This window comes from Entelurus aequoreus, linkage group LG05 (assembly GCF_033978785.1).
Source record: "Entelurus aequoreus isolate RoL-2023_Sb linkage group LG05, RoL_Eaeq_v1.1, whole genome shotgun sequence".
Classification (NCBI taxonomy): domain Eukaryota; kingdom Metazoa; phylum Chordata; class Actinopteri; order Syngnathiformes; family Syngnathidae; genus Entelurus; species Entelurus aequoreus.
Window position 1 is genome coordinate 49,513,858 of NC_084735.1, and position 21,321 is coordinate 49,535,178.

The window sequence follows — 21,321 nt, forward strand, 5'->3', positions numbered from 1 at the left end:
TGCTTATGTGTATTTGGGATCTGCATAAGTCCTGAAAATGTGTGCACGTCCACCATTGTAGTCAGTGCAGACACCGTAGTCGATAAGCTTCTTCTTTTTCTCTATCTTCCTGTTATGTGGTATTCATCCTCCGCTGTTGCCATTTCTAATATAAAGTAGCTTAAAGTTCTAACATATATCTGTCAGTAGACTCGCTATGACAGCGCTAAAAACTACTGGTGTAGTGGGTTTACATAATTTATCCACGCAACTTTAGTTATTACCGGTCGGCCGGTTTTTCGCGGGACACATTTCCAGCGTTGTTGTTGCACTAGTGAGCCACTGATGAGGATATGCTGCTCCGTTATTGATTTAAGTAAAGTATGAATGTCATTAAAACAGTTAGCTCCATCTTTAGACACTTCTTCCACTCCCGTCGTTGCACGCTACACCGCTACAACAAAGATAACGGGGAGAAGACGCTGTCGAAGGTGAGCGACATAAATAAGACCGTCCACAAAACGGCGCATCCTGAAGCAACTGTCAGAAAGCGACTTGAAGATGATCTGTAAAACATAATCTATGCAACACTTTGACCAAAGAACCACCATTAAATGGTATATAGACCACAAGGAAGTGTTTTTTAAATAAATAAAAAAAATCATAAAATGATCCCGTTTCTCGCCGCCATCTTAAATGTATGTTGGCTGTTCCATAGCTATTGTTTACGCAAAATGTTGGCATTCTAGCATTTTAGCTAATTTTGTACATTTTAACCTAAAAATCACGGATTTCAATATTCAGCTAAGTATTTTAGCTATTTCCCTGTTAGCTTGCTAACTTTTTATGCCAGCATTTTGGCTAATGGAATGCAATTAGAGCAAAAACATATATATTCTGTTACTTTGTATCCTCTTGCTGCTAATTTTCCAACTATACCAACATTTAGCATTTCACGTTTCAAACTACATTTCAGTACAGCTTCAGTTTTCACCTCTCAAACCATTTAAACTATTTCAGTTTAGCGTCAGCTCTTTTAATATTCAAACCATTTCAACATTTACCCCATTTAATTATTTAAACCATTTCAACATTCAAACCTTTTATACATTCATCATACATTCAAATAGCATTTCAGTTCAGCATCAGTTGTTTACCATTCAAACCATTTCAACATTCAAACTATTACATTCGTTTCACATTCCATCACCATTCCAGTTCAGCTTCAGAGTTGGAGTATTCACACGCAATTTCTAGAGAAATTTCTTCATCTAGTTGAAATAGTACAGTAATTTGAAAATAAACTACAATTACTTGCTTTTAATGCCATCTAGGATCTACTTTAAAATCTGTGAGGTAAAAAAAACCAAGTAAAACATCGATACAGTATTTATTTCAAATATTTGGAACACTTAAAACATTCACAATAAATTAGTACAAATACAAGTTGATTCATTGTTAGTGAAAAAAATAAGCCTCAAAAAACATTTCAACTTTTGCCGCAGCTTTCTAAAAAATCGTTTGCAAATTTAGGCCTTTTAGGCCGCAACCATCACCCATTGCTTGTATTCTGAAACATGACTTGTTCCCGGAAGTGAAAAGCAGTGATGGTCAACAAAGCTAAGATGGCTGATGTACACATCAAGCAGCGCGCAAACTATCTGAGTACAAAAGAGGCTTAAATATTCATACAAAAAGCAAATACGAGCTAAAAAATCTAACTATGCAAAGGAATAGATCCCTATACATTATCAAAAGAGGATTTGTTGAGTGATATCAAGCTTTATTTCGGTCACGTTCCCAGATATATCAAACGATTGTGCTCCAGATGTCATTCTACATGAAAAAACAGATGGAAACTCGGAAAACCATGGAGGCATAAAACTTATTTTTGTGTGACTGGGTAAAGGAAATTGGCATCAAGACTCTCCCGGATAAATATGAATAATTTTTGCTAAAGGTAAGGTTGCATTCCATGATCGAACTTCGCATCTACTATGTTTGTTGTTGTTGCACGTGCCGTTTATGAGTCGCTTGTTTTTCCCGGTTTTTATCAAAATATAACTATAGATGTGAACATTGTGTATGTGCTGAAAGTTTCATTTATGATTGTTGCCTTTGGTAAAAGCTTCACTCTTTTGCTCACATTTGTTTTGTTTTATTTAGACTCGCTGAGTTAGTGCTTTTCAAAACACTTGCAGCAAACATGTGTTGAAGAAATACAAATAATATCAAGATAATACTTAAATGGGAAATAATAAGCGTTAACATGATATCAAACAAACCTTTAACAAAGTGATCACTCCAAACGCATGCCTTTTTCGACTTTGCTCCCTTCTACTAAAGTGTGTGCTGCTTTTCTCGTCGTTTCGTAAAAACCACTTGCACTTTTCCTCCCTTTTTAATTACCTCCCAAGGAACTCAGAAGAAACGTTTATCCTTTTTCGCGATTGAAACGATTTGTACAGCTGAAAACAACACAAGCATAGGGCATATTGTCTTCGAGAAAGGCTAAATGGTACCTAGTACCCATTGAGAACAGAGCTAGCTTGACCACCATGCGTATTTATTGGGCGGAACTACCAAATGAATTGAAAATCAACTGCCATTTTAAAAAATAAAAAATAAAAATAAAAATATGACTTGTGCAGGACGTCCAGTTTTTTTTATATATAACTTTTGCTATATCTAACACAGTGATTGAGAATAAATTAAATGTGCCTCACGTGAAAAAAAAAATCCTATAAAGATTCTCCTGGTTTCATTTATATACCGTATGCATGCCTAACCAGATGGAGCGGTTGGTATTCGCCGACATAATACCTTGGAAAACCAAGTAAACGACCCACTCGGACAGTTTAGTGTGTCTGGCTGAGAGACATAATGATGATCCTTGGATTTAACAGTTGGGACTAGGCTTTTTTATTGTTCCTTAAGCTCTTGTGGCCCTTGTGCTGCACTGTCGTTAAAGGGGGGCAGGGTAGGGTTTAAATCTCTTCCTCCAACCACCTGTTGTGGATGCCCCATCAGCCACCCTCTTACACAAACTCACAATCCCCCCACCCTTTCTGCTCTTGTACTACTGACCCTTTATAATGCAAAAACATGCATGCATACACGCGCGAGTCAGTATTCACATTTGCCTTTAGTTTGTTTAATTAATTCATGACAACGCTCTGAGGAGGCCTTGGCCGCTGGGTGGGACTCAATGACTGGCAGACGGCCAGATCGTGCAGAGGGGGTTAAACCAAAGGCCCTGGCCTCACTTTAGCCATCTGATCCCACTCTTAGACCACAACTGCCACCACCCCGGCGACCACAAGGCTGCATTAAACTGCAATCCTATTATGGAGGATGAAGAGACGGGTCGGTAAATGGAAGAACTTACAATGTTTCAATCAGGGTTTTATGCTGCCGATTCCAATCATCCATAAGTGAGACCGGCCGATATCGATCACATGTACTATGGTGAATGCTGTTGACAGTGTAACAATGTCAACAGAATATTTAAACTATCTTTATTTTCTTTCATTACATACAATTGTTTGAGCGAAACAAAGTCAATAGTACACAATAACTAAATAAAAGTAAAAATTACTATCTACTACTCTTTTAAACCCTTTTGTTTTAGCCCTTAAAGTCCTTATGTGTCCAGGGAATTATTCCATGACTTTGTAAACATTAGTAAAAACCTCGATTTAATCACTCTAGTATCGATCATATACTGATAATACTCTTGGAATCATCATTTATGATTCAATCCGCCTTTCCCTTATGTGTCATGTAGCCTGGCCGCTGAACAGTACTCACTAAGATACCGCAACAATTGTTGTTTTATTATCGACTCTTATTAATCTATTTGTTATTTTCCTGTTAATATCTGTTTATTTGCTGCTGCAACGTAGTTCCATCTACACTTCTTAAACTGTACCATATTTGTGTGTTGCTTCAAGCAGGCTTAGCGGCTAGCAAAACACTTAGCATGTCTGTACCTGGCTAGCTCTTATTCAGTGTGTAACAAGTTTAGCCTCACCCTCCTGTCCTCCAGTGATAACGATACTTGATAATGATACTTGATGTACTAAGAAATGCAATTTATTTTCCGTAATAGAGGTAATGATTATCCACCTAAGGGAGCGATTCCACAATGTGTATGGAGATACTTTAGCTGCTAGCTGCCGCTGTCAGCCAAGCAACCAAATATAAACTTAACTAAAGGGGACCAAGTACTTTTTCACGAAAATCGGCCGGTATTGATCAGTGGTTTATTGATTGGCACATTCCTCCTTGTTGTCATGAAATATTTGAGATTGTTGAGAGGTGATAAGTTCATCATTCAGTCTCATCTGATTTTAAAGTTATAAGTGGAAAAGTAGTAATACATTCACATTACACAATTTCCAAATTATAGTTTTCTGGTAAAAATTATTCAACAGACTTGTTGAATAATTAGACAGAATATTGCCATACTTCTGCTTCTCACACAGTGTCAACACAAGCTGTTAAGTTTTAGATCAAATCTACTGTCTCCTAATTGCCTCACGGATTACATCAACTCATCCAAAGAGGGCTAACTGTTTACAAAGCACTGTACTCTTATCAACTAAAAATAAAAACAAGGCTTTTTGCGTCTTTCTTTGATAGCAAGGATGTCCAAAGCACTGCCTGGGGGCCAATTGCATTTGCATGTGGCTGTGACACATTTAAAAAATACAATTGCACAAGAAAACAGAACAAAAAAAAACAACAGCAAAAGTTGTAAAAAGAGCAAAAAGACATTATGTAGGAGAAATTAGTTTAAATGGTTACACTAACAACACTAATAATAATAACAATATGTGTTTCTACCTATGACATGTAGCTGACATGCAGGGGTTTTTCTTAAAAGATATATAATGGAATCTGTTTGAGTCGACATCCCTTGGATTAGCTGACTCTTGTCGGCATACGCGGTTCTCGACATAACCAAAGCTAGCCATTGCTTGCACATGTGCTTGTGACTTTGGTCAGGGACATAAAAAAATGGGTAAGGAAAAATATTTTTGAACCTAAAAAATGTTGTTGAAATAACTTTGTTCCATTCGCGCACACCTTTTACCCAGTTCCTCCAGACTACTTAAACTCTCCAATCCATGCACTTGGCACCAGTAGATTATTGGTGGTTCACTCTTTCAGTCGTGTCATCTCCTGTGCTTTGACTTCCCTCACATTTCTTGTTCTTATGGTTCCAGGTAGTGTTATACTGCTTTGGGGGTCCTACTGCGGCAAAATCGATTAAATACTTGTTTATTGTTAGTTGCAGAAAAGGGGAAGAAACAACTGCAGGGTTTTTCTTAGACTGCCAAAATACCTGTAGTGGTGGGGGGCGTGGTCACCATGACGTCATCGTATATTTGGCAAAATTTCCACTGATGAAGATTTTCTTTAAAAAGACTCAAAAATGTACACAGTACATACATTTAAAACAAACCTGTGTTATTAATTAGTATGAACATATATTTTTAATATTATATTGTTTTGTTCTATTTTCAATTGTTGCTGCTTACTGAACAATGCACTTAGCCTCCAGTGTGTCTCCACATTGAATGCGCTTTCTACCTGCCAGCCATGTAGTAGTTTTAAGCGCTTTGATAACGAGTCTACTTAAATATATGTTGGAACTATAAGCTACTTTGTGCTAGAAATGGCAACAGTGGAGGATACATGTGCATGTACGAGCCAGTCAGTCCCATAACAAGAGGATAGAGAAAAAGAAGGAGCTTATTGACTACAGCTTCAGACTACAATGGCAGATTCATGCAAAGATCTTTGGGTAAATTTCTACCATGTATGGAGATATCTGCTGACATGACAATGCAGAAAACGTCACAGGGCAGACTAAATTTCCAACAGCTTGTTCGCAAGATTGTTTTATAAATATCTCAGCAATGCCTCAATGGTTTGATTTCAAACTTTCAGGATTTATGCAGATCCCAAATGAACAAAAACAGGTACCATCAAGTAAGAAAAGTTGGTTTTGCATAATAGGTCCCCTTTAAGATAGCGGCATAAGAGGCAAACTCTATGGTTGCATTGCTTTTTGTTAGATTATATCAAAATGGATTGTTGATTTAACATAATTCCTAAATCTATTTGCACGGCTTGTGTATATTAATGTTTTTGCCTTTGTGTGCCAAGTTTTACAGTAACTTCACTGTATCAATATTAAGTTAGATGTATTTTGTAAAGGACTGTTTGACAAACTAAATTACAACATTCAGAAAGTTAGAATAATGTATGTACTGTAAATAAATTGTAATCATAAAATAAGCAGCAACAATTGAAAAATGAAGCTAAACAAAATATAATGTAACAAGAAAAATATATATTGATACTAATGACACAAATTTGTCTTAAAACAGTTGGTTAGCCTTTTCAAAATTTAAAATGATACGATGGCGTCATACCGGAATGGACTCTCACACTATTAACTAGATCCACTCGACGTCCATTGCACCGGTCGCCCAGGGGGTGGGGGGGTCCCCACATCAGTGTATACCAGTTGGTTGAGTTTTTTCTTGCCCTGATGTGGGATCTGAGCAGAGGATGTCGTTGTGGCTTGTGCAGCCCTTTGAGACACTTGTGATTTAGGGCTGTATAAGTAAACTTTGATTGATTGATTGATTGATTGATTGATTGATGATTGATTGATTGATTGATTGATTGATACTGCCCTGACCAATCCTCAAAATAGATACCACAAATAGACTGCCGTTCTGTGGGAAACACGGTAGCCTATTTAGGAAGATAATAAAATGCGCCCCAAAATTTGAGGTTAATCAGAACGCGGCCCTTAGTGCATAAAGTGTAGACAACCCCTGCTCTATATGAGAATGATCTGATGGAGGCTACGCATTTGAACAAAAAAACTTTCAAAAACTCTCAAAGTGGAAAGGTTAATGGTGTCACAGAAAAATGCTTGCCAAAGGTAAGACTTCAGCATATGGAAGGACATCATATTTAAAGCAACAATAGGTTGCATTCAGTCACATGACTTTTGAATGGAAGTAAAAGAGAGTGGTGGTCCACCAAACCAACACTGCTACTGATTATCGGTCGGTCGCGTTCCAAGACATGTCGAACTATTTGGTGCGCCAGACGTCATTCTACACGACAACACAAATGACAACTTGGAAAAGCATGGAGGCCTACAACGTCTTTGTGTGTTGCTGAGTCACGGAAATTAGTATCAAGACTCAATCGGATAAATTACGCATTGTTTTTCACGGGTAAGGTTGCATTTCATGATTTAGCTTCGCGTCTACAGCCAGGTTTGTTGCCTTGTTGTTGTTGCACACGCTGTTCACGGGTACGCATGGTTTTCCTCGTCACCATCACAATTTAACTGTAGATGTTCACACTGTGTATATGCTGAAAGCTTCATTTATGATTGCGGCATTTGGTAAAAGCGTAATTCTTTTTAGATTTGCTCACATTTGTTTTTTGTTTTATTCAGACTCGCCGAGTTGGTGGCTTTCGAGACACTCATAGCAAACACGTGTTTTAAGACTTCTAAATAAAGATTAAATACAAATAATATCAAGATAAAACGTCAATGGGAAACACTAAATGTTAAAAGTTTATGTCACAAACCTTTAACGAAGTGCTCACTTCAAACTTGTGCGTTCTTCGACTCTGCTCCCTTGGACTGGAGTGTGTGCCACTTTTCTAGTCGTCTTTCATAAAATCTTGCACTTTTTTGCCCTTCTTGAATACCTCTTGAAGAACTCTGAAGAAACGTTTATCCTTTTCATGATTTGAACGGTTCTAACAGCCAAAAACAATGCAAGCTTAGGGCATTTTTTCTTCGAGACAGGCAAAATGCCACCCAGAACGGTTTGACCACAGACCTTTGCTTGACCACCACTTTGAGTCATGCATATTTAATGACGTCTGGTGAGTACAACCTATAGTGGAAAAAGGGCTGTTGTTGTGCCCTTCGATAGAAAACGATAACAACAGTAAACAGAGGCCAAGAGTTGCACGTACAGATCATTGTGAACGTCAACACTCTTCTGCCGATGACACTATGTACACCACAGTCCAAATCATAGTCCATGTAGTTTCAGACAACTGCAGGTTAATAGAAGAGTGAGGGGGCAGTTACAGGAAAGCATAGAGACCTCAAGAAGCAGTGTAAGCGTTCAAGAGGCTTTACTTCACAATTTTTAGCGAATATTTCATACAACCAACACTCCTAATACAGAACTCTCGATAATCCTTCCCATGTTTTCAAATCCATAAGCCCTGAAATTGGACCTGTCTTATATCAAACACAGTATGACAGGTTTGAGTATGAATGCGTGCCTCAAAGAGAAAAGAAAAGCTCCAAATGGTGGTTGTGCGGCTCAGCTGCCTTGTTTACACTGGCGTCTGAGTTTACTGTCGTAAGAAAGTAGGCCCACAGTTGCAGAGAAGGACAGGAGTTTCATCACATCTTCACCTGTTCTCCAAAGCAGCTGCAATCTTAAAATCTGCATGCTTGACCTCCAAACAACCTTTAAAGAGGGGGATGTGTTTTTTCAGGAGAAAAAGTCCCCAGTTAGTGGTATTCAAATAGCATTGCACCCCCAACCATGTCACTGAAGAAAAAGACCATCTTCCCCTCCCTTGTTGGTGTGAATATTCATGAGCCATAAAGTCAGGCAGTGGAGATGTAACAGGCGTAATAAAAATGTCAGAGTTATAAAACACTCCAAGAAAAACCGGCAAGTCCTTCTGAATGTCAAATAGCCACAAATGCCTGTGTGGTCCCAAGCACTATTGTGCTTGACAAGACTTTTAAGCAACTGACAAGATTTGGTCACGGTTCCTTTTTGTATCTTTGGAAAAAAATATGACATTACTTGTTTTATTGTATTATACAAATGATTATTCCACATGTTGAAATTCAATTTACATTACGTATTGCACACCACACAGAACCAGACCACACATGAAATGGCAGTGGTTACGCCTACCATTATATAAGAGGTGCACACCCCCTGGCCCATCACAAATACAATTGGAATGCCACAAATGTTGTGATTTTGTGGGAGGGGTGGGGGTAATTGATGGGCACATTAATCTGTGAGTCGCTAAAGCAGGGGTCACAAACCTTTTTGAAACCAAGAGCTACTTCTTGGGTACTGATTAATGCGAAGGGCTACCAGTTTGATACACACTTAAATAAATTGCCAGAAATAGCCAATTTGCTCAATTTACCTTTAACTCTATGTTATTATTAATAATTAATGATATTTATCTTTGTGGAAGCACTGATCATCTTAATGAATTCTCACATTAAATATATATAGAAACAGATAAATATCAATATGCAACACTTTATTTTTATATTGTCTCTAAGTGCACATTTTTCAAATTGAACATTTTCAAATGATCACTTCTAAGACAGTCCTGTGAAATCACAATATTAAAGTTAAAGTTAAAGTACCAATGATTGTCACACACACACGAGGTGTGGTGAAATTTGTCCTCTGCATTTGACCCATCCCCTTGTTCACCCCCTGGGAGGTGAGGGGAGCAGTGGGCAGCAGCGGTGCCGCGCCCGGGAATCATTTTTGGTGATTCCCATTTTAACTAGCTAGGCACTAACATTTGTTTAACAAATCATGAATTACTTTGCACCATGTTTGTACAAATAATAACTCATGTAAAATTTAATAAAAATGTAAAATAATTTATGGAACATCATTAGTAATTTTTCCCGATTAAGATTAATTTTAGAATTTTGATGACATGTTTTAAATAGGTTAAAATCCAATCTGCACTTTGTTAGAATATATAACAAATTGCATCAAGCTATATTTCTAACAAAGACAAATCATTATTTCTTCTAGATTTTCCAGAACAAACATTTTAAAATAAATTCAAAAGACTTTGAAATAAGATTTAAATTTGATTATACAGATTTGCTAGATTTGCCAGAATATTTTTTTTGAATTTTAATCATAATAAGTTTGAAGAAATATTTCACAAATATTCTTCGTCGAAAAAACAGAAGCTAAAATGAAGAATTAAATTAAAACTTATTTATTATTCTTTACAGTAAAAAAAAAGAAATTTACTTGAACATTGATTTAAATTGTCAGGGAAGAAGAGGAAGGAATTTAAAAGGTAAAAAGGTATATGTGTTTAAAAATCCTAAAATCATTTTTAAGGTTGTATTTTTTCTCTAAAATTGTCTTTCTGAAAGTTATAAGAAGCAAAGTAAAAAAATTTATGAATTTATTTAAACAAGTGAAGACCAAGTCTTTAAAATATTTTCTTGGATTTTCAAATTCTATTTGAGTTTTGTCTCTCTTAGAATTAAAAATGTCGAGCAAAGCGAGACCAGCTTGCTAGTTGTGGGGAGGCGGGGCCGGCTCCAAGATGGCAGCGAGGAGGCGTGGACGAGCGAGCTGTGGACGCCGCAATCAGCATAAGGTGCGTGGAGCGCGCAGCTGTGGACAGTGCAATCACCCTCTCGGACCGTATAAAAGGGTGAGAGACGCGAACATCAAGGGAGGAGACGGAGAAAGACGGCGGACGGGAGGAAACCATCCTCTGCTGCCACGCAAACGACGACGACGTGCTGCTAAAAAGCAGACGGCGAACGACAGCGACGTGCTGCTGAAAAGCAGACGGCGGACGGGAGGAAACCATTCGTGTGCTCACGTGAGAAAAAAGGCAGCTGCTGAAAAGCACGCAAAAGACTCTGTGATTGAAATAATAAATAAATAAATAATGATAAATGGGTTATACTTGTATAGCGCTTTTCTACCTTCAAGGTACTCAAAGCGCTTTGACAGTATTTCCACATTCATCCATTCACACACACATTCACACACTGATGGCGGGAGCTGCCATGCAAGTCGCTAACCAGCAGCCATCAGGAGCAAGGGTGAAGTGTCTTGCCCAAGGACACAACGGACGTGACTAGGATGGTAGAAGGTGGGGATTGAACCCCAGTAACCAGCAACCTTCCGATTGCTGGCACGGCCACTCTACCAACTTCGCCACGCCGCCCCCAATAAAGAAGTCTAAACCGTCTGATGACAATGTCTTCCCTGGATGGTCCTGAGAACCCGCACGACAGTTAGGACTATCACACTAGTAAATAAATAAAATTTAAAAAATAGAGGCAGCTCACTGGTAAGTGCAGCTATTTGAGCTATTTTTAGAACAGGCCAGCGGGCGACTCATCTGGTCCTTACGGGCGACCTGGTGCCCGCGGGCACTGCGTTGGTGGCTCCTGCGCTAAAGTATCCGCAGCCTGTAGAAATGTACGTACGGCAGCTATGGAGTTGTCATGAGGCAGAACACATTTACACGTCAACATCACTCTTGATACAGCTCAGTTTTGCCGTGAAAAAAGGGCGTACGGCAGATATTTGGGCATACACAAGCTTGTTACATGAAGGCCCTGGTCTGCCACAGAATAAGAAGATGTAGCAGGAAGGACCAGTGTTGCCCAACCTAGCGACTTTGATATTTAGTGTATAGATACACATATCTACAAGAGATTTTTGGAGACTAAAATAGGGAGGCTCTCTAAAGTGGGAGATATCTCCTGGGATGAAACCGTTTTAGAGTAGCAATAGTGTAGATGTGTGTGTTTAAGTTGAAAAACACAGTGTGTCTTTTACTTAGTGGAATTATTAAGCTGTATCAATGTTGAAGAAAGTCACCATTGCGTCTCACAGCAATAGAATAGATAGAAAGTACTTTATTGATCCCTGGGGGAAATTCAGCACCACAGTTCGCTCACAATAGACAAGAATAATAATAAATAATATAATATATATAATATATTATATATCTAAATATATATAATATATAAATAATAAAAATATATTCTACATATACTACATATACTCTACATAAGACTGGAGTGCGTTCAAGGTCCTCCAAACTAAGTGTGAAATCTTGAAAAATAATGTCAATGAAACAAGGACATAAACATGTGAAAACATGTAGGCTTTCTTACAAAGACTAACATGAAAGCATGTATCGCTCTTCTCAACAAGCAGTGGGTGCTGCTGTAAGCTACTTTGCCATCTAATAACAGTCACAGGCTGTGATGATTTATTCATTAATTTGTAGTTTTAAACATATTTGTTGTGCTTTTCATGTTTTTTAACACACTTTTTGTCTCCTCCAACAGTATTTCTGGTCATCGGTTTTGCTTTATTTATTCACTTTACTTTATTGCTTTTAGTTCTGAATTGGCAAGCTGTGCGGAGCCAGGATATAAAGCAGCAGAAGTGGATCCGGAACCTTTGCCACATCGCTGCTTTGCCACGTCCCCTTTCCCTAAAGGTCTGGATTGTAGCTTTGTATCTTATTTCCCCCTTTTTAGTGCTACATTAAGATTAAAGATTAAAGTACCAATGATTGTCACACACACACTAGATGTGGTGAAATTTGTCCTCTGCATTTGACTCATCCCCTTGGGGAGCAGTGGGCAGCAGCGGCGCCGCGCCCGGGAATCATTTTGGTGATTTAACCCCCAACTCCAACCCTTGATGCTGAGTGCCAAGCAGGGAGGGAAACGGGTCCCATTTTTATAGTCTTTGGTATGACTCGGCTGGGATTTGAACTCCAACCTACCGATCTCAGGGCGGACACTCTAACCACTAGGCCATTTCTCTAATATTGGTGATTTTGTGGAGATAGTTCTCATAAATTAAATCACTCTTTTAACAAGTTATCTGTTGTGTCCATGTCTTATGTTTTGCTTCCCTTTTTCATCTTAGACCATGGTAACCAGGACCGTAACATGCACATTAATTTTTCTCTCCAGTACTCGCTGCTATCCCAACCTTACTGATCAGCCATCCCACCTCAGTAACTTGGCTCATTGTACATGTTAGAAATAGGAAAACGCAGATCGTACTAGACCAGTGGTTCTTAACCTGGGTTCGATCGAACCCTAGGGGTTCGGTGAGTCAGCTTCAGGGGTTCGGCGGAGCCTGCGCCGCGGAGGTCAAGACACACCCGACTCATCGTGTAAATAAAAACTTCTCCCTATCAGCGTATTATGGATACCCCCAAACAATGCTCCCTCTAATTTTCCATCTGATTTGCAGGTGTGTAATTTGTTGTGAGTTCATGCACTGTGTTGGTTTTGTTCTTTGAACAAGATGATGTTAATGCACGGTTCATTTTGTGCACCAGTAAAAAAACATAACTTTGTCTTGAATTTGAAAAAAAAAACATTTTATATTTCACTAAAGAAGGGTTCGGGGCGGGGAATGCGCATAAGAAAGTGGTGGGGTTCGGTACCTCCAACAAGGTTAAGAACCACTGTACTAGACCAAAACAGATTTATAAACCCTCTTCAGTTTCCTATTTTATAAAACTACTGTAGATACTTTTGCCATATTTCTTATGTAAAAGTTAGCTTTTCTTTTTACATGTTAAAATGTTGGCGTTTTGGATAAAATGTATTTAATTTAATTTAAACTGGCAGGGCTGATTTGAGTGTTTTGAGTAACAAGCTGGGTCATGGAACAGATTGAATTCATAAGATGAGGTACCACTGTGGTGATCTTTATTTGTCTTTGTTGCCTAAAAATATCTGTAACCGAATGTAAAAGTTGGTGGCCAAATTACACATGCTAAATGGGTGTATGGTTCAGAACCCAATTAGTCAACTTATCGTTACTATCAACAAAGTCACAAAATTATTACTACAGAAATTGTGCAAATATAAGAAAATCGAATGTCCTCCTTTTGTGGTATGACAAGAAACGGCCTCTTTCAGTGTTGTATTGCATAATCTTGACGGCAGGGGCAGAGCTACAAGTGGGGCTGGGAGGGCAGCGTGCCCTCGGCCATGGTTCCTGAGTGGGGATCTACCCAGAGCGGGGACATGACAGAGCCAGGTCCCTCGACCTGGCTGGGGAGGGCCTCTCTCACAGCTTGAGCCTGGAGGAGCTCAGATCATGCAAATGGTTTTATTCTAATCAAAAAAGCTGGAAGTATTTGGGTTTATCGGTTGCCCCAGTAGGATGAACAATGGTTACTAAAAACTTTCCAAAACTGAATTTAACGATTCAGTAGGTGTAAAAGAATGAATAAAATGTTGTGCTGTATGACTGGTTTTATTTTCACTCTCACATTTCACTTTGGGATGGGCAAATTTACAAGTGGATTGATGATATTTAGCCCCATTCAGCAACCGTTCTTAAGAACAAATTTTCTTCTTATGCCCACTTACGAAGATTTTAAGGAGATTTTTGTATTCACCAATGTTTTCTTAGCTGGGAATTGTTCGTAGGTAAGAACAAAGTCTACAAGTGCTCCAGAGCACTCTTAGGGTGGCCTATTTGTTCTTAAGTGTGACAAGTTCCCTTACTTCTATTGTCTAATGTTAAATTAATATCATAGATAGATAGATAGATAGATAGATAGATAGATAGATAGATAGATAGATAGATAGATAGATAGATAGATAGATAGATAGATAGATAGATAGATAGATAGATAGAAGACAGACAGACAGACAGACAGACATATAGCAAAATGAGCAATATATAGACATTTCAAAAGACCGTGTGCGCACGCACACACACACACAAACACACACACACACACACGCACACACACACACACACACACACAATCATCAATTACCGGGCCGTTGATTTAGTGATTGGTGACTCTTTAAAAGACCAACAGGCCTCTCACACCCTGTTGCAACTCAACTCACACGATGGCAATGCTTTTGCTGCTACTGCAAGACGCCGCAGATTGTGCCCTGGGGAGGGAGCGCATATTTCACGACCATGTAGACCTATTTGCCCTAAGGGACGAATATTTATTTGAACGCTTTAGGCTACCTCAGCAGTCCCCCCTTTCTTAAACTTGTGTTTTGACATTATGTATTTTCCCCACGGGATAATACGAATTTCTATTCTGTAATCTGTTTGTGTTTTCTTCGTGTGTTTGATGTTCGGCTTTTCCGCCGGAATTGTGCCCTTATATGAGGAATTAAGGGTGTTTACCCATGCAAATTACGGATTTAAGGGTGTTTACATATGCATATTGGGGAAAAAGGGCGTGTTTATATGCAAATTATGACAGACACGCACGCGCTAACCATTTGGCATTCAGCAACTTAAGAACAGCAGGTGGAAACAATTTGCCCGTTTAAGAACACGTCATGAATTTGAATGGACTCCTCTTAGGAAATCACTTATGAAGAAAGATAATAGGAAAAGTTGGGAACTTATTGCTGAATGGGGCCCAGTGTCCTCAAGTGTATTGTGGGTAAAATCATCATCAACCGTTCACCAACGTCAACAGTTACTTGTCAACAGAGTTCAAGCAAGATGAACATTTTGTACTATGAAATTAACATGAGTGGCAGTTCATCTAAAAATAAAAATGGAGCGTCACAGCGCAAAGGAAAGAAAGAAGGAGACCAATAGTAGCAGTTATCTCAGCTGCGTTGAGTTTTTCCTCCTGATTTGTTACGCCACTGCTCAACAGTGTATCCATACTGAGGCCTACTGCTTCTCAGCCTGCCGCAGATGGATTGTAAGAGGTTAAAGCCTGTAAATCAACCACCTTCCTACTCCTGACTTCTGGCACCGATAACCATTTTTTTCCCCCCAAGTGTAACCTCTCACGTTAGAACGGATAAAAAAAAAAAGGATGGATTTGTGTCTGTGAGCTAACAGACAGATATACACAAGGAGTAAAACGTTGATCTAAAAGGAAGTGCACTGTTTTGCAAAAAACGTGTTCCATAATGTAACTCCACAAGTTCACATAGATGCCAAACGTTGGGAATGAAAGCAATTTTTTCATAAATTATTTTATCATACTAGTTAAAGGCCTACTGAAATGAAATTGTTTTATTTAAACGGGGATAGCAGATCCATTCTATGTGTCATACTTGATCATTTCGCGATAATGCCATTTTTTTGCTGAAAGGATTTACCGTAATTTCCGGGCTATAAGCCGCACCTGACTATAAGCCGCACCAGCTAAATTTAGGGGAAAATACAGATTGCTCCATATATAAGCCGCACCCGACTATAAGCCGCAGGGTTTTGATGTGTAATTACCGTAGTATATAGGGGTTCCTGCTACCACGGAGGGGATTGTCGGGACAGAGATGACTGTTTGGGAACGCATAGCGTCCCATTTATTAACAATAAATCTTTCAATCATTCAATCAAACTTTCACATCTTTGACATGGCGAACAGCATTCGTGCAGAGTACAAGTAATACAGCTGTGCAAAGTAATACAAAGTGCTCCCCTGTACGTTATCAAAATAACCAGCCTACCGGTATATGAAAAGTCAGTCTTTAATCATTGTGTCATCGTCTTCCTCCTGCGTACTAAAACCACCGAAATCCTCTTTGTCGGTGTCTGAGAAGAACAGGCCGTAAATAAGCCGCACCCTTGTATAAGCCGCAGGGACCAGAACGAGGGGAAAAAGTAGCGGCTTATAGTCCGGAAATTACGGTAGTAAATAAATGATAAATGGGTTATACCTGTATAGCGCTTTTCTACCTTCAAGGTACTCAAAGCGCTTTGACAGTATTTCCACATCCACCCATTCACACACACATTCACACACTGATGGCGTAGAGAACATCGACGATAAAGTTCGCAACTTTTGGTCGCTGATAAAAAAAGCCTTGCCTGTACCGGAAGTAGCGTGACGTCGCAGGTTGAAGGGCTCCTCACATTTCCCCATTGTTTACACCAGCAGCGAGAGCGATTCGGACCGAGAAAGCGACGATTACCCCATTAATTTGAGCGAGGATGAAAGATTCGTGGATGAGGAACATGAGAGTGAAGGACTAGAGTGCAGTGCAGGACGTATCTTTTTTCGCTCTGACCGTAACTTAGGTAAAAGGGCTCATTGGATTCCACACTTTCTCCTTTTTCTATTGTGGATCACGGATTTGTATTTTAAACCACCTCGGATACTATATCCTCTTGAAAATGAGAGTCGAGAACGTGAAATGGACATTCACATTGACTTTTATCTCCAAGACAATACATCGGTGAAGCACTTTAGCTACGGAGCTAACGTGATAGCATCGTGCTTAAATGCAGATAGAAACAAAAGAAATAAGCCCCTGACTGGAAGGACAGACAGAAGATCAACAATACTACTATCAGGAGACACCGAACCAAACACTGGACCTGTATTGCAATGTTAAGATTTCATCATTGATATATAAACTATCAGACTGCGTGGTCGGTAGTAGTGGGTTTCAGTAGGCCTTTAAAATCTCTACACTGGTGGTGGAATGGACATCAGGAACTTAATTATAGACCTACGCAAGACAAAAAAGGAGCTATAAGACCATTAACAAGAAGCATAGCCAGAAGGAAAGATATCAGTCGATCGCCCTAGCTCTGGAGCTCCATGCGAGAATTCACATTATGAGGTAAGCATAATTGTGAGCAAGGTGAGAGAACAACTGAGAATTACAAGGGAGGAACTGGTTAATAATATCGAGGGAGTTGGGATCACAGTCAGCAACAAAAGCATTAGCAACACACTTTGCTATAATGGATTCAGATCCTGATGTGCCCGCATTGTGCCCCTGCTCATTAAGACCAAAATCCCACCTGCGATGTGTGCAGGCCTAGTGACCAACTTCAAGAAAATCAAAGATGCCAACAAACACTACCATTATAACACCCCTCCAAAACGGAACTCTCGCTAATCCTTCCTACTACCTACCGTATTTTTCGGAGTATAAGTCGCTCCGGAGTATAAGTCGCACCGGCCGAAAATGCATAATAAAGAAGGAAAAAAACATATATAAGTTGCATTGGAGTATAAGTCGCATTTTTTGGGGAAATTTATTTGATAAAACCCAACACCAAGAATAGACATTTGAAAGGCAATTTAAAATAAAAAAAGAATAGTGAACAACAGGCTGAATAAGTGTACGTTATATGACGCATAAACAACCAACTGAAAACGGGACTGGTATGTTAACGTAACATATTATGGTAAGAGTCATTCAAATAACTATAACATATAGAACATGCTATACGTTTACCAAACAATCTGTCACTCCTAATCGCTAAATCCGATGAAATCTTATACGTCTAGTCTCTTACGTGAATGAGCTAAATAATATTATTTGATATTTTACGGTTATCTGTTAATAATTTCACACATAAGTCGCTCCTGAGTATAAGTTGCACCCCCGGCCAAACTATGAAAAAAACTGTGACTTATAGTCTGAAAAATACGGTACTTCTGGGTTTCTTGACAAAGTAGTAAGCCATGTTTTGCATTGGGATCAAATACATATTTACTTCAATCAAATACAAATGTATGTATTCTTTTTATTTCATGGTATAGTTTCTGACATGTTGACATGCTACCTCTCTCTTTTACAATAGACCAGGGGTCGTCAACCCGCGGCTCCGGAGCCGCATGTGGCTCTTTGACCACTCTGATGCGGCTCAGCTGCATACCTGCCGACCCTCCCAATTTTCCCAGGAGACTCACGGATCTCAGTGCCTCTCCTAGAAATATCCCGGGGCAAATATTCTTCAATTTTTACCCTAACAACTAAATTAAGGGCGTGCTCTATTAGCTCTGCATTTATTGTCCTCTATAGCCTGTACAAACAGCGTGCCAGCCCGGCCACATGGTGTACGAAGCTCATACTTGCACCCGTAGGAGACAGCAAGTCATACTTGGTCAACAGCCACACAGCTTACACTGATGGTGGACGTATAAAACAACTTTAACACTGTTACATTACAAATATGTGCCACACTAAGAACCCACACCAAAAAAAGAATGAAAAACACATTTCTGGAGAACCTCTGCACTGTAACACAACATAAACACAACACAACAAATACCCAGAATCCAATGCAGCCCTAGCTACCACCAAACCCCTCCACACATCAACCACCACCCCTCCGTGCGTCGGTTGAGGTGGGCGGGGTTTGGTGGTAGCGGGGTGTATAATGTAGACCGGAAGAGTTAGGGCTGCATGGGATTCTGGGTATTTGTTTTGTTGTGTTTATGTTGTGTTACAGTGTGGACGTTCTCCAGAAATGTGTTTGTCATTCTTTTTTGGTGTGGGTTCACAGTGTGGCGCATATTTTTAACGTAACAGTGCTAAAGTTGTTTTATACGGCTACCGTCAGTGTAAGCTGTGTGGCTGTTGACCAAGTATGCCTTGCTGTTACTTACGTGTGCAAGCAGAAGCTGCATTCAACATGTAGCCGAGCAGGTACGCTGTTTGAGCAGGCTGTAGAGGGCGCTAAAAGCAGTGCCATCACGCCCTGAAATTCGGTAGTCTCCCGGAAAAATTGAGAGGGTTGGTAAGTATGACGCTATCAAGCGCCATTCATTTAAAACTCGCGGCCCGCACTAACATTACATTTTCATATTAAGGTGCGTGTGTCTGAGGCCCCTGGTTAAAACATAGCGCAAAGCAAAAAAAGCTTTGTATGCAATGTAATTTCATTTTAAATTTTCAAAAGAGTTCTGTGGCTCCCATTGTTTTATTTAATTTGTGAAACTTGTCAAAATGGCTCTTTGAGTGGTAAAGGTTGCCGACCCCTGCAATAGACCAACCAAAAAAAAAACAAAAAAAAAAAAAAAACAATAGACCAACCATAAACAATCTGGATAATACCCAGGCCGAGAATGTTAAACATGATTCAGGACTTGTGTTGTGGTATTTTTAAACATGTTCCTCTGGTTCAACTTATTGAAAAATGTTTTGTTTTTTCGGCTGCAACAAGAACACCGGGGGCATTTCCAGACACTAAGATCAAAGGTCTACAAGGAAGACAAGGATAGAATGTTTCGGTTTCTGTGTATTCCATAAGTATTTATAGTGTCAGTAGCTTTGGTTGGCAAATATGACATTTAAAACAAGAAGGAACATCTGTTTGAAGAAAGCTGCCAACGAGCAGTGACAAAAATCCTCCCCCTCTGCAAAAACATTTTTCAGCTTTCTTATCCAACAGTAGTTTTTTTCCTTCTTCTTCTTATTCATGACCAAGCTGTCAACGATCACGAACAACCTAGGTCATGGAGCATCAGACACAACAGGACAGAAGTTGCACTTTCTGCAGTAGGAGAAGGTAGGATGTGATATGATAAGCTTGGAGTACAAGAAGTGGGGTTGAGGCCTTAGGGTACAAGCTGCCAGGAGAAGTGACACCAAGGTGATGGCTGGCATCTCGAGTTCACGAAAGATGGTGATAACAAAAAGCTTGAGTGTCTGTGAAACAGCTTTTAGTCTCACCTGCATCTTTTTATGATTAAGAAAAAAACAAAGTGCATTTGAATTTTTAACAGAATTGAGACATTTTCAATACGTAAATGTAGTTCGAATGGAATCAAATCAAATCGTGATTAATCAATTTAAAACCTTATAAATCAAATGTAATCCATTTTAGAAATTGCCCATGATACTCTATAAGTGATAAAACTATGTGGATTGTGTAGATGGGTTTCTAAAGACATTAAATGCATATAATATTCATATGAATCATATAATAGCATCCCTATTTTGCGGGAATTCACTTCCAACTTCTGAGGTAAATGGAACAAACCATTTGTCTCTGTAGGTGGAAGCGGAGCTGCTAGCACCCATAGAAACTAACTGTTTGATCTCACTATAGCAGAATAAAAGAAACATCGTGAACACTCTTGTCAGTCATCCACTGTCTTTGTCTCTGCGGGGCCATCAACATACACACATAACCCATAACTTTTTGAGCTATGTTTCTAACTAAGGCCCTGTCTATATTAAGCCGGATAACTCCTTAAACTAATAACTATTTAGCCTAAAACCGGTGTCAGACACACTAACCCATCGTTTAAAGTTCCCCATCTTAGATAATTTTTTACACGGGTAAGTGTGCCGTCTATTTCTTGAATCTCCGGCTCTTAGCTCTGTATAGACTCATTAATCGTTTATAAACGGAGTTCGGAGAGGAAGTGACGTCAGAAATAATGTGCCACAGCCAGCTTCATAACAACCGGTTTCCACTCGGCGGTAACTACTAGAAAGATAGGGGCGAATCATCCTAACATGCCCGTGTTTCTCCTTCTTTTACATGTACAGGCGCTTGTAAAAATCACACATGAATACCTTAAGAGAAGGAAATGCGCGATTGCAGCTATTTCGTATACACCACATCTCAGACGGCTACATAGCAATGTTGAGCAACGGTTTTGGATAAGGCAGGCAGGATTGCAAGAATGGACAATAAAGGTGAAGGTAAAAGAGTGACCTGACCAGATATCGAAATCCACAGATTGATTGTTGTAAACTGTTCTTAATCACATTATTTA

At 39.3% G+C, this 21,321-nt stretch overlaps 1 protein-coding gene across 2 annotated transcripts in view; it reads right to left on the reverse strand.

Annotated features, from left to right (window-relative positions):
* LOC133650717 (roundabout homolog 2-like) overlaps positions 1-21,321 on the reverse strand; it is a 240,172-nt gene that overhangs the window by 173,232 nt on the left and 45,619 nt on the right. The window lies entirely within an intron of this gene.